Below are 14,069 nucleotides of genomic sequence, written 5' to 3'. Positions count from 1 at the left end.
CTAAGAGGTTTTTTTATATATATATATATATATACACAAAAAAAAAAGCCATGTATAAAGCTTTGGGATATTTTAGCAAACTCAACGTAGTGTAACTTTGCTGACAGCTTGTCACATTTCACTGACTGTCTGTCTGGGATCCTGCGATAACATCTGCATTCACTCAGGGCGAGAGCTTACCCTAAGACAAAAAAGTGGGTCCTGCCACATAATGCTCCATCATTCTGTCAGTTCTGACATGGCATCTGAATTTTTTTGAATCACTAAACACTTTTGGGACTCTGGTCCTTATTATCTTTCCTTAAGTTTCTATACTCGCTCGGCAATGCTGAAAAATGTAAAATGTGCAAACAAGGTAGTGGACGGCCCGGGCTTTTTGTCGTCTAATCCTCAGCCCCTCATTCATGCTCACTGTTAATCTCTTAAGACATTATAAAACTGTTAGACAAAGAAATGTGAATACCTCTGCTTCTCAGCAGAATGGGAGGAAACCAAGGAAAATCTGGATCATGCTAAGCTTTTCTTTTCACCACAAAAATGGTAACTTAAACCTGTTGCATCAAATTATTTATAATTCCCAACACTAAGGCTTTTTTATTCTTATTCTTCTTCTTCTTCAGCACTACAGAGTAAGCCTGGCAATATCGCAGGAGGGGGAGCGCTACTGCCGAATTTTCCAAACACATCAAATGTGTCTGTCGCACATTAAAAAAAAAAAAAAATTATACAAAGCCCATCAGAATCGAGTAAATTCGATTTTAATCCCTCCGCTGTTTAATGTTTGGCACGGCACGCAGCTCAGGGTCCTGTTTGAGACCCACTGGGGAATTTCTTTGCTGTGGAAGAACCAGGGGCTCAGTGGTGGTGGGTTTGATGGGGAGGGATCTCAGACTGGGTACGGCACGGGTGCCCCCGAGCTGACTGGAGGCTTTCTGGCTGGATGGGACGAGGGCCCCATTTCACATTAATCCAGCTCTGTTTGGAGCCGTCTGCTATTTCAGGTCATCATTTCACTCCTCCCGACTCCCACTGCTGCGGGGGCATTAGCATGGGGACAAAAGCCGCTCAAGCACCTATTCTAAACCCATTCAAACTCAAACCCACTAAAAATCACACCTGAAACGATACTGTCGCAATTGGCTAAATTTTATTCAGGGATGCTGGGGCTGAAAACTGGAGTTTTCATCTTCTACTCGTGCTTTGTTGTCACGGGTGGTGGGAGCAGATAGTCAAGTCTTAAAAATGCTCCAGAAGCACAAAAGTATTTAAATGCAAATGCCAAAGAAGTCACACATACAGAGCTGAATCCCTGCCACAAGGGTTTCTTTACACACACAGCAGCTTCTGTTAAAGTCGTAATTTTCAAATAATTATTTAAACTAGTGTGAAAACAGGGCATCATTATTTCTGCCTAAAACACATGTTTTATTCAGCTTCACTTCCATGAGTGGGAGGGAACAGGCTCTGAGGACAGAAGCTGAGATGTCGCCTTTTTCACAGCAACACTAGCCATCAAATTTGGGAGATGATCTGAGAAAAATCAACTTTTGAGAGTAAATAGAGGAGTTTCCTTACTGATAGGGGTTGAACTGCTTTGCCAAGGGCAAAGGTGGCGACATTTCAAACAGAGGAAAGAGTCCCCGAGAGCCATGAAGCACCGAGCTTGGATGGACCAAGGGACACTGAAGTACTGACGTGAGGAGACCAGAGATACGAAGGGATGAAGCAGAAAATTTAAAAATATGCAGGCACTAAAAGGCAATCAGAGCCTGGTTGGCAGACTGTGTACGTGGTCAATGCTGGAGGTAAAGACGATCATCATAGCAGTGACATGCTGAAAAATAAAGTGAGGAAGATGAGATATAAGGGACAGAGACGGACAGGACTGGAAAGGACACAGAAGAGGCTGGGCAGAAGGAAATTACAAGGCTCTTATTGAGGCTGAACAAGGATCCCAGCTGGCTGCAAGGTTTTGGGATGACACGGAGGGCAGTAGCACTGGCTATGGGAGAAAGAGGAGAAGAGTGATGAAGGAAGAAAAGAGAGTTGTACTGCCCGGGACAAGCTACTGGAGGGAAATGCACTTTGAGACCACAGACCTTCAGACAAGTAAGAAATAAAGGCCTCTTCTCATATTCTTAACTGGGGGGAAACTGTAAGTTGTTGTCCTCTGTGCAAAAAAGAATGCGTATTTCCAAGGGCACATCATGGCTCTCCCTTTCTGTACTGGACATCACCACCATCTTCCTCTGCAGACACAGAGGGTTTGGTAGGACCATTTCTGGGTTTAGCATTCAAGGAAGACAGGAACACTGCTTTCTCTCCTCCTTGTTAACTGCTCATTTAGGTGTTTACTCGTGCGGGTATTCCAAATAGGCAGATGGCCAGTTAACACTAAAAATTACTTTTTCCATGCTTACATGGAAATTTTGGCTTATGCAGAGGTTATAACTAGATGACTACTAAAAATTTGACTTTAAAGAATGTTTTCTGCAAATGCAAAAATCCAGAAGCTTTTCCATACCCAAACTTCCATTTTCCCATCCCGAAGAGATTTACATTTTTGCACGAAATCAACATTACTGCCACGGTTTTGAAATACCTGCTGCTGCAACCAACAGAAATACTGTGACTGCAAATCTCTTAGAAAACAAGAATATTGAGACTTAGTCTTGACTAAAATACATATATAGTCATCATTACGCTTTTAGAAAGCCCATTTACCACTTAAGACCACTTCAAGAAGATAGAAAGGCATTGAAAGTTCCTCTCAGAACCCCTGAATAGCTACACACCAGGTCTCCAACACAGCATGTGAAAACTCTCAGAGTGAACCCAAGCCCGCCCTGTGAGTGTTGCCAATACACTTCATCAAGTTAAGACTAAGAACAACACTTTGGGAAACCCACTATACACAAGAGCCCCTTTACACCGTAGGCTTCACCTGATGAAACGTTATGCCTTTTGTGGGATCTTTTACATCTTTCCGCACTAAATGCTAGGATTGCGCTTTAAAAGGAAGGGCTACTTAACATTTGTTTTGGTTTGTTTTTTTTTCCAAATTAATGCTTATTGTATGTGCCAAAGTTAAGGCGATCACATAAAATCAGGCAGGATTATGACAACCTATGTCTTCACTCCTGCATATGCCACCTACCGTTCAGCCAGGAAACATGAGGGCCATCATGTCAATAAAACGCCGTATTAATACTCTCTGGGGTGGAAATACCCTATTAGCCAATTATTGGTTTTCTATTCTTTACTTCCAAATAGGTACATTTTTTCCCCATTCTGATGAACGCATCGCAATCTGCAGGCTCTAGCAAGCAGGAGTTGGGCTTTTTGTTTTGCTTTTAAAGTTTAGCGATGTCTTTATTAGACCAAATGCCCCGATTTCAATGGTACCATTAAATCATGCGGTGGTTTAAACGCCAAACCTCAGTGCTATATCCTCTGAAGTGCATGTGTTCATTTGGGTTAATAAGCGTTTTGCCATACACTAACTCCTGTCTTCATTTGCTTCTGTTTAATGATGACCGTCTCCTCCTGCCTGCGTGTACGCTCGTCTCTCTGCTGCTTGTTGAGCCATCAAGACACACCTTTGTTTCATTTAGTATGCAATTTTCACCTCTGACCCAAGAAACTAGTCTTAGGCTTCCTGAACTTTATTGCCTGTTAATAGACTGCTGGCTCTCTTTTCAGCAGTCATAGAAATGGTGGAGAGACATTTAATTGAAAAGAGGGACAAAGCTAGAGACTGAAAGGCAAAGTCAGTAGGGCTTTAAAAAAACCATAATCCAGAAATAATATGTTTGAGGAGCTTTGGATATTCTTTACAAGTTTGTGCCTCTTTACACAAATAAGAAAGACATCATTGATTTAATTATCTTCCCAGCGAACAATGGTATAATACTCTGAATGGTGCTAAGTGATTGATCTGGTAATTCATCTTCTGCTAACAACTATCTATGCATTTTGTTTCTCTCCAGTCCTCAGCCCGATGACATTAGCAGCAATGTCACGGAGCAGTCCTGGGCTTTCATAAAACACCCACAGATGCTCTTTCCTGCCAGTATTTAGGGACACATGGTTATAATTTTGTCTGTATTTCTTTGTCATAGATTACTTTTAACTACATCTGTTCAATTAAAATAAAAAAGAGACACAGCTAGAGCCCATCAGCTTTATATCAAAAGTAGCCTTTTAATGAAATAGGGAGATTTAATTTTGTAAGTGTTCTGATGAGTGAGAGATACCTTTCTGTTTTTTCAGAAGTTCTCTGTTTGGTGAATAGTTAGGAAAGGACATTATTACAGCATAAGGATATTATTGTACACAGAAAGGCATTATTAAAAGTGATTTATTGTTCTGTGTTAGGAAACTTATAGGAAAAGTCTGATAATATATTAAACTTGTTTATTATGGACTTCATATAATTTTTGAATAATGCAGCTTTTTCTCTTGACAAGAGCAATAAACTCTGCTGGTATAGACATACGTTGATTATCCCAAGTCAACTGTGTTGCTTAAAGAAACATGCCCAAACAATCAGCTTTTGACAGCTGCATCTCTTGTTATTTACAATAGCCATCACAGTAATAACTCACCATTTCTATATTAATAAGGCAGTGAAATTTATTATGATGGTATTGAAAAGTTATTAAGTACTGCATCCCAAGTGACAAAGTACCACAGCACTGTCACTATCCAAAAGCAGTTGCCCATCCATCACAAAGCTTTCCAGATGGTCCTGCATCTTTATCGCTCCCAGGTTGGTGACATCACCTGTTCACCCACTCAAAATTGATGATGAAAGCAAACAGATCTATCTTACTTACATTTACCAAATCAATTTAATTTTACAGGCCGTGGCTTAGTGACATATTGACTGTTTTCCTTAATGGCATCTACTGTACTTAATGCAAAGAACTCATCTTTGAATCCTGACTTGCATAAGGTGGCATTTCATAATAAATTTTTTTATAACATATTTATTTAATGGGAAGAATTATGACTGTTTGTCAGTTCTATTAAATGCAATTATTATTCTCTTCACTACTATCTTCTTTATTTTTCTTTCTGATGTTTTCTTTCTTAATGGTTAAATTCAGTTTACTGTTTTTGTCTTTTAAAGGGACGTCTAGCATATCTCAATTAATTTTCTTCACATTTTGGTAATTTCACACTCCAATGTCAGCTTTTCTCTCAGTTTATTCAGTGCTATTACCTGAACTCAAATAAAACCTATCTGGGTCACGTTTGAATAAATAATAACCACCTTATTTTGAAGGGGAATACAAATTCCTGAAACGTCCCCCCAGTTCTGCTCTGGAGAAGGTAACAAAACTTCCTTCTCCCCCTCCTACTTCTAAGTCCGCTTGATCCTTATGGTTTCACTCTGCTTCCCTCAGGAGTTAATGCTCCTCCTGATTAAATTAAAACCTCAATGGCTTTGTAGGTAATACATATGCAGACCTATAGAGAGGTTTCTGTGGCTTTAGACAGTGCCATGAAACAGGCAATTTCCTGCCCTCAAGATCAAGGACAGGGTGGAGCATCCACCACAGGTGGAGAAACTGTCAATTCTAGTGAAACCAATTCAGGTTTAATTGAGACAAAGGTGCTGCCTCGCCTTTTTTATGTGAGATTTCACAGCCGTGCCACACCAGCACCCACTCAGCCTCCTGCAACAGCCGTTGCTGTTGGCACATTGGCTTTGGGTTGGTTCATGGACTTACCAGCCCCGGGAGCAGCAGCCCCGGTGCCAGAGCCGGCGCAGGGCAGGGGAGAGCCGCACCTCCCTTCTAGCAGCCGCTAAAGCTTCTCAGCTACCTTATCAATAGGGTTTAGAATGTTTTCTGGGAATAGCTTCACTGTAGAGCCAAAGAGGGAGCTTTGCAGATCTTGTTCCTGCTCCCCTTCCAGTAAAAAGCAGCTTTGCCTGAGAAAGGGAAGGTTGTGGTCTTTGTCCAAAATACAGGGCATCATGTCCCACTGACCTCACAATGTGAGACTGATTAATCATGTTGATCAAAGAATTGGGAGAACTGAAGAGTGGAAGTAAGGAACAGTAGAGAAAGACAACAGTGGACTACTGTGTGTGTTGTCTTCATGTCCTATCCCTCTTCCATCCACAAGAAACAATCCAAAGGACGAACAGCTCCCTTTTAATGTCAAATATATTGAATTCAAACTGAATGACAAGTCCACCTGCTCGTATCTTGCTATTCAAGGAGCTGATGTTTGCTCATTTGTAACTATAAACTGTCTGTCCTCTGAGCATGGAGAAAGCTGGTGTTAACAGCCAGGTTAACAGCTGGCTGGGGTATACGACTGCCATCACTTCTTAGAGCCAATGCTTTGCTCGTGAAGCATCCTACTACATTGCTACAGGACTCCTATTGCTGAGGTACCATCTGACTTAGTCACAGCCTCACCACACAACACAGCTGCAAACATCAGAAGAATTCAGACTGGTACCATTAGCAGCACCGTAAGTAGTGTCTTTTTCATACACAACTTTCAAGGGGTTCTCTTAAGCACCCTCGTGCATACTCACCCCAGGCAAGATACATGGTAAGAACTCCATCCTATGTGGAACCGAACACTATGTCCCTAACAGAGAGCTCAACACAACAGCTAAGCACATGCTTAACTCAAACACCTGGGTAATCCTGTTGATGATAAGCCCGTGCCTAAGTGCTTTGTTGGATCTCAGCCAGAGCGCTCTATGCCTTCCAAAGCTGAGCTCCAAATGGGATAAAACATCACCTGTGTCTTGAAGGAAAGGTAAGGATGTCACCCCCACCCACAGCTGCCAGAAGCAGATGATCTGTTGACCTGGGGAAGAACATGCTATCTGCAAAAGCAGATTTGGTCTTGTACTGATCAAAAAGCATCCCCACCCTTCCACAAATTACTCCTTTTTCATTTCAAATAACAGAATAACCCACGTTCCTATTCCTGGTTTTTCTTCAGTAATAATTTTGCGAAGGTTCTTGGAGTCCTTATCCTGCTAAAAATCATACAAGGAGAAAATGTGGGCAAGGAATCTCCCCACTTCCCAATCACCTGGTTGAATGTGAAGTTGCTTTGCATGCTAATGCTTTCAAAGACAAATCAAGAAAAGGTCAAGATTTTGTATAGAAGTCAGCACAGTGTGAAAAGTGTCAGACAACAGTAGAAAATTAAGGGGTTTTTTATTTAACACTAGGATAAACTCAATATCCCAGCGAAAAATATTCAGAAGTGATGAAGTCTTCATTCCTTTCATTTTTCCTTTTTTTCAAAGGACACTCTACTGTTCTCTCCCAGTGTGATTTCACTGACTGCAAGGAGTTATTTCCCTCAGCACCTACATTGTTCATTAAGAATACCTTAAGGCCAGTCTTAAGATGTGTTAATCTCATGCCCAGTTATTTAAAAGATCCTACTGTTTATTCTGTTTTTATAAAAGGAGACAGATCCTGCTTTCAACATTCTGACACAGGTTTTCCAAAGGAGGGTCCAAAAATATGGAATGATATCAATACATAGAGCAGAATCAGCCATTGGTTACAGTGGAAGTTTTTGGATGCTAAGAGCAAGAAAACCAAGCTATTGGCTGGATTTGGGAGCAGATGCATTGGATTCCAACTCTAAAAGCCCATACCTTTACATATTGAAACTTATTATTTAATTTTCATAAAGATAGATGCCACACCTAGAACCCAGAATCTCAAATAAACCTAAATTTTAATTTAAAAAACTGCAAAAGAAAGCCATAGAGGGCAGAATTGAAGCTTAAAATTGCAACTATTCCAGATATTCCAGATTCCAGATCTACAGATCTATCTGTAGATCACATAGATTACACCCAAACAATTTTTAAGAAGTTGTCCAGCTTTACCCAAAGATGCATATTGAAAAATGTTAGAGAGGTAAACAAACAGGCAAACAGCCCCCTAATTTCTATTTAAAAGTAATAGCATCAAGCATACTCTATCAAATCCGAGTTGTTTTTCAGCCTTACTGTCATGACAAGAAAATATACTCTGCTCTATAACCAGATTATATGCTGCTTTATATAGCTCTAAAATGTTTTTTAACTTCTGTGACAAGCTTGATTTCTTAGAGCTTATTGCTCCTGTTTTTACCTTCCTAGTAAAACAATAAAAGTTTAGGGTAAAAGAAGAGTTGTGAAGAAATTGCAGCTATGAATGAGACTGAGTTTGCTATAGCAGTAAAAGGCCTGAATTTGAATATTCGAGGTACTCCAGAGGCAGCTGGTCGAAGATAGGTGCATGTGCTTCGGTGACCTAGTCAAAGGCCTTCTTTGAAATACTCTCCCAGTTGTTTTTCATAGCAGGGCATGAACCACGATGAAGTCACTAAATTTGTGTTCCCTTGCTTTTGTTTAAAAAGAAAAAAAAAAAATTACTGCCATCCCTTAAAAGCTTGTTTTCTTTGTTGATTAAGCAGCAGTCAATTTTCCCTTTTCAAACAACCACTGAGCAACAGCCTCCTGACCCCCTCGGATATTCAGGCTGCTGGCAAATACTAAAACCTCGGTGACAAACTGCAAAAAAGCTCGACCTTTCCCCTTGTCCGGTGACCCCCTGTTCGATTTGTACTTTAGCTAACCAATACCTGATTAGATAATGCTCGGCTCTAGACCCACAAAATGAGATAAAATTCAAATTTATGGCTTTTCATTTATACTGGTCTACAGCACTCTAATCATGACCCAAGCACAATTATATCACAACAAATTCTCTTTGTCCCAGAGTGTTTTATGGCTGAGGTATATAAATGGACACAATAGACATTGTTTTGTTGTACTTGCCCTGACAAGACTCTGCGTCGATGCTACAGGGAGTCTTGCTATAGGGGAACATAGGAACAGGCCCCATTAAATTCCTCAGCCTTCTGCAGCAAATTTTTCTTTATCATCAACTGCCTGGCTGCAAAATTTAACAGCAGCAGTTCCTCCAGCTTCCACTTCTCTCCCAACCACTACAGGCTAATCCTGGTATCAACTCAGATGGACATCAGTCACAAAATCTGGAAGTCAGAAGTACCCCACAGCTGTAAATAGCCAAAACTATGACAACCTTTTGCAAGGGAATAAAAATGTCCTTTCCAGAAATGTAGTTTCAGTCCAAATTTGTGTGTAGCTATAAACTCTTCCTTGCAACGTGCATATAGGGGCTTTTGGTTTGGCTTTTGTTTGTTTTTTTTTTTTTTTTTTAAGTTTTCTACTTAAAGACTCTAGGCTATCTAGCAATCCTAAACAATTGCAAAAAAAGGAGCAAATCTTTCATAGCAAAATCAGTAATGTATCCAGCATCAGAAAACGGCTGAAGAAGATGCTCAGCTTTCCTTCCAAAAAATATTTTGATATGTTTATGCTACTTATTTTTTTGAGAAGAGATTCTTCCTTCATCATCTTTGAAAGTTAAACAGCATTGTCCACTCAGTGTTTCATCTTAAACTCAGAAAAATGCAGATAAAATGGAAAGATTGAATTTTACAATAGCTTAATCATCCTCTCCGTAGCCGCAGGGGAGTCTAATCAAGAGAATTAAATAAATACACAAGCATTAGCAGTGCCACAACCCCACTGTGTGTCTCCCTGAGCAATGCACATGTGAGGTGAAGAAATGAGTAAGCCAGGACACAGCAAAATGCTTTCTTTGGCCTGTGGGACCAGCAAGCAGTTTGAGCAGGTTGAGACATCTCGCCCTTTGAAGCCACCAGACACAGCTGACCTCTCTAGCACCATGAACTATTGTAGGAATTACATATAATCAAACACAAGAGAATATTACGACAATACCTACATCAGTGCAAGCAAGTACCATTGTGGAAAGATATTTTAAAGCCTCTCATACTACAAAGTCACTTAAATCCATAGTCAGTACCGTACAGAAACTTTGGTTCCATCCTTCCTCCATTTAAAATATAATAATGAAATTTCACCTCGATATCAGCAAGAGCAGACTGAATTCCTCATTTGTTAACCAACTTATTGGCACCTGGCAGGACAAATGCCCTATTTCACAACAGCATCCATTCAGGCAGAAATACCGACACCAGAAAAGCTTAAATTCCCAAGATTGTACTTGAACCTCAATAAATAACAGCTTTCCCTCACCTTCCCATGCTAACTTCGACACTGTCTAAGCCCACACACCAGTAACAACAACTTTTTTCCCTTTTTTTATCCCAAACCACAAGTCCAAGGTAGTGATGGTTTCCAGAGCAGTGTGACGATAAGCATCTGGACTGGGCACTGGGAAGGTCTTTTCCAGCACTACCAGGTCCCCCACATCTGTTCTTTAGCCTTAATCTTCACTACGTGCCATTTTACTCATTGTGTAAACTCTGGTGACCAGCATTTCTTTGTCCCCCTTCAATCGCAGTAAATGTACTCAACCCACTTGTTGGAAAAATATTCTGTTTCAAGCTCCCCTGAGCACTGCAGAGTACTTCTCTGGATGAGTGGCCAAATTGCAGAGGGACTCAACTGTTGATTTTGTGTGATTTTGCTCCAACACTTTTCAATAGCTTCTCCCCAGCTGTCCCAAATACATAACACTATTCAAATGGCATGAGTCCTGCAGCTTGAAAGGGATTCAATCCGCCAGCTGGGCTTCCAGCATTATCAAGATATGCATTTCTTGTCCGGATTTTGTAGACTCCCAAATCCTAAGTATTTGAACCAGGAAAACTAGTCTCTTATATTGGCGGAATATTATTATCATCTAAGGGTGTAAAAATCAAATACGTTTCCCTTGATTTTAGTGGGGCTATCGTGCACTACACCACCTGAGGATCCAGTCTAAAATACTTAGGCTTGCAAGTACAGCCATGTCTCAGCAGTTTTCCTCCAATTTCTGTTATCAATAGCTGAGCTTAATTGTGATGTCGTTAAAAGTCAGATTTTATGGCTTCCTGGTGCCTTTTTCAAATAATAAAGATTTCTCACCACTAATTATATTGCATCAGGGTCTGTTAACTAGATAGAGGGCTGCCAAGCCTATAATTTCTCCTGACACTATTCTGTCATATTGTCACCGGTCTCACCGAAGTTTAAACAACCAGACAGAAAATTTGGAATGAACTCAGTGAGTATTTATGGTCAGTTAAGAGCAAATCAAATCAAACGTCTATTTTCCACCATATCTGCAAGGCTCTGCCCCACAGCAAAACTCCATTTTTCCTGGGAAAATGAACCTCCCAACTCTCCAGAGGTCAGTCGTGCAAACTCTGCACTTCTCCCCTTATCAGAAACCAAAGGAAACGTACAGATGGAAAGCTGAGATTGCACTCTGTTTCTACAGCACATTGTTAAAACTATGAATAAAACCATGCAAGAACGTTTGTTACACCATAACACAACTGGCAATGTGCACCACTTGATGTCTAAAAGCCTGACCTGACCACGGACCTGCAACTCAGCCAGCTCCATGGCGATATCACAGCGAGGAAAACACGGTGCTCCCAAAGGCTGGGAAAGCAAGAGGCAACCGCGGTACTCGCCAAAGGAGGCCTTGACCTCTCCTTCAAGAAAAGCAACATTTCTCAGAGTGTCTGCAGAAGTAACATGAGCCACATCATCCCCATGTGTGCTGGGTTTGACACCAGCATCCAAACAGACTTTCACCAAAAGGCAAAATTCCCTTTAAGTTAAAAAGAAGGATCAAGCCCCCAGATTTCGACGTCCCCAAGTAGCACAAGGTTCTGCAATAGCAATTTTAGCCACACAAGACTAGATTTTAGGGCTATTCTAACCATTGTTGACAGAAAGTGGTGATGCATAACCCTGAAAGCAGCACCCAGCTTCTTTTCAAATAGATAGTGCGATGTCTTTTGCAAATCCTTCTCCCACAGACATACCCCAGGACTGCACAAGAGCAAATTAAAAATGGTACAGAAGTGCTCCAACATTGCAACTTCTGCCTTTCCTTCCCTAAAAGAGGCATCACCTGCCAATATCCACTCAGACAGATTTCATGCACATAGAGCAACAATAATTCCTGCCTCTTTTCTTTTCTCTTTTTTAATTTACATTTTTTTTCTATCCAGAAAGCCCTGAAAGGCCATGAAGCAGTCTCAGCGCACAAAAATATCCCCTGGCTGCTGCAGGATAGGACTCAAATTCTGCAAATATTTCTATGTTTATAGACACACAAGAGAGTTCAACAGACCGAAAGAATGTAAAGTGCCTTACCTCCCAACCGTAACTGGGATCTTTAAGGTGTGGTCGCTGCTCTCCTACAAAAGGGCCAAACTTTTCCCCTGCTTCAATCTTCCTTTTGGTCCATATCCCTAATCCTGCTCCAGGTATGTTGGATTCTCGGAGCTCAAACTCTGAAGGAATGGGAATGTCATCGGGAATGTATATCGGAGCCTTGTAAGGAGAGCTCTCTTTTGGCGTGAAAGCTTCGTTGGAGGTTGCTGGAGAAGACGGCTCTTGAATGCTGACGGATGTTGGACATTGGACGTTTGCAGCCTCTCCATCAGTTTCTGGCACTTCCTCCAAAGGAAGTTCAGGAAAGCCTTCATACAAACATTCATCACCTGGAAAATAAAGCCAAACAGTAGGATTTGAAATATCCTGACAGATTTTGCATATGAAACCGTTTCAGCCTGCACATGAAATGGAGAGGACAGTTTGGTCGGCGGGTAGCACCTTCATCAATCACTAGTCCTGCAGCAGAGCCTCACCCTGGAAGGAGCTGAGCCTTTTCCCTATCGTAGGCCTGGGGGTACACAGTGTTTCTTAATATTCCTGACATCAAAAATGGTTTACATCAGGGAACACAAGCGCGGGAATTACATACAGATGTATATGCAGGCACACCCTATTGTCCAATCTGGTCCGGATATAGCGCTTTGCATTGCATACTCTTTGAAATTACAATTGAAAGCCAGCATTATACGTTACAACTGAAATCTAAGTGAAGTGAAAAGCAGGAAAGCTTTACTGGTCTTTCAGAGAGACAGATTGAACCTAAAGTAGCCAAAATTAAGTTTGATGGCCTCCAATTAGTCTTTGGAGGAAAGGATCCAGCCTACCACACAACTCTTGGCAAGAACTTCAGCTGATGTAAATCAGTGTCTTACCATTGACCTCCAAGAAATGCAACAGTCTGAAGTAAGTTCAGGATCCAAGCAGCACCTTATAGAGAACATGAACCTTCTCCTCTTACAGTTGCAAAAAAAAAAAAAAAAAAAAAAAACCTGAGGCAGATCCAAAACACATTAGAAAAAAAAACAACCTTCATCTCTGGGGCTTAGCCAGCAAACAAAAAGGGAAAAAAAAAAAAAAAAAAAGAAAAAAGAAAAACCTCACTGTTTTTGACAGCCCAAAATGCAAGGCTGATTATAAATTCCTTTTGGTTAAAAAACTCTGAGTGACTTCAGCAGGAGCTTTAGCTGCACCAGCAATACAGTACTCAACCCAATAATCCACGCAAAAGGAGCAAAAAGACAAGTTAACCAAAAAACTTCTTAATTATTTATATTCATTTAACTTTATTAATGTTACCATACTTCTCCTACACACTGCAACTCATTCCACTTAATTCTAACCTAAATAAGTGGCAAAGATACTTTTCTCCAAGGAATGAAGCTGAGAGATCGAGTATTCAAGATCGAAGCAAGAGGACATTTGCATAATATGGTTGGCCCAGAAATTAAAGCGTTACACTGGGCTTGCCGTTCAGAATGACTCCGTTTCAGTGAAGAAACAGGAAACTTTAAAATGTTCTTTCAATTTCTTGCTCATTTAAGAAACTATCCATGGTAGATTAGCACCGTATGCCTTTTCCACTGGAAACTGGTCATAGCCCATTATCTCTCACATCTTTGTTACATATTATCTCACAGTTTTATATCTGTACTTTCATGCTTCTGGTCCTGCCTAAGACAAACACTGGGACATAACAAATCATTTGAATAGATTGCTCCCATCACATGACTGGCAAACTAGATTCTTCATCTGTGAGCAATTTATTCACAGCCATGGACTGTTTTTCTTTCTTTTATGTGGCACTGGCTATGACCTCATACATGTCACAGGA

General features: G+C 40.8%; 1 protein-coding gene across 4 annotated transcripts in view; it reads right to left on the bottom strand.

Moving 5' to 3' along the window:
• The window catches only part of MECOM (MDS1 and EVI1 complex locus), a 192,867-nt gene extending 180,296 nt beyond the window's left edge, over positions 1–12,571 (bottom strand). For 3 of the 4 annotated variants that reach the window (XM_074153709.1, XM_074153710.1, XM_074153711.1), the window contains exon 1: positions 12,215–12,556. The gene's annotated coding sequence lies outside the window, so the exon portion shown is untranslated. Of the gene's footprint in view, positions 1–12,214 lie in introns of all 4 variants that reach the window. The other variant, XM_074153707.1, reaches the window with a different exon arrangement.
• Positions 12,572–14,069: the final 1,498 nt, after the last annotated feature.

Source organism: Numenius arquata, chromosome 9 (assembly GCF_964106895.1).
Source record: "Numenius arquata chromosome 9, bNumArq3.hap1.1, whole genome shotgun sequence".
NCBI lineage: Eukaryota > Metazoa > Chordata > Aves > Charadriiformes > Scolopacidae > Numenius > Numenius arquata.
The sequence above is the reverse complement of the archived record's forward strand: the minus strand, read 5'-3'. Positions and strand labels throughout refer to the sequence as shown.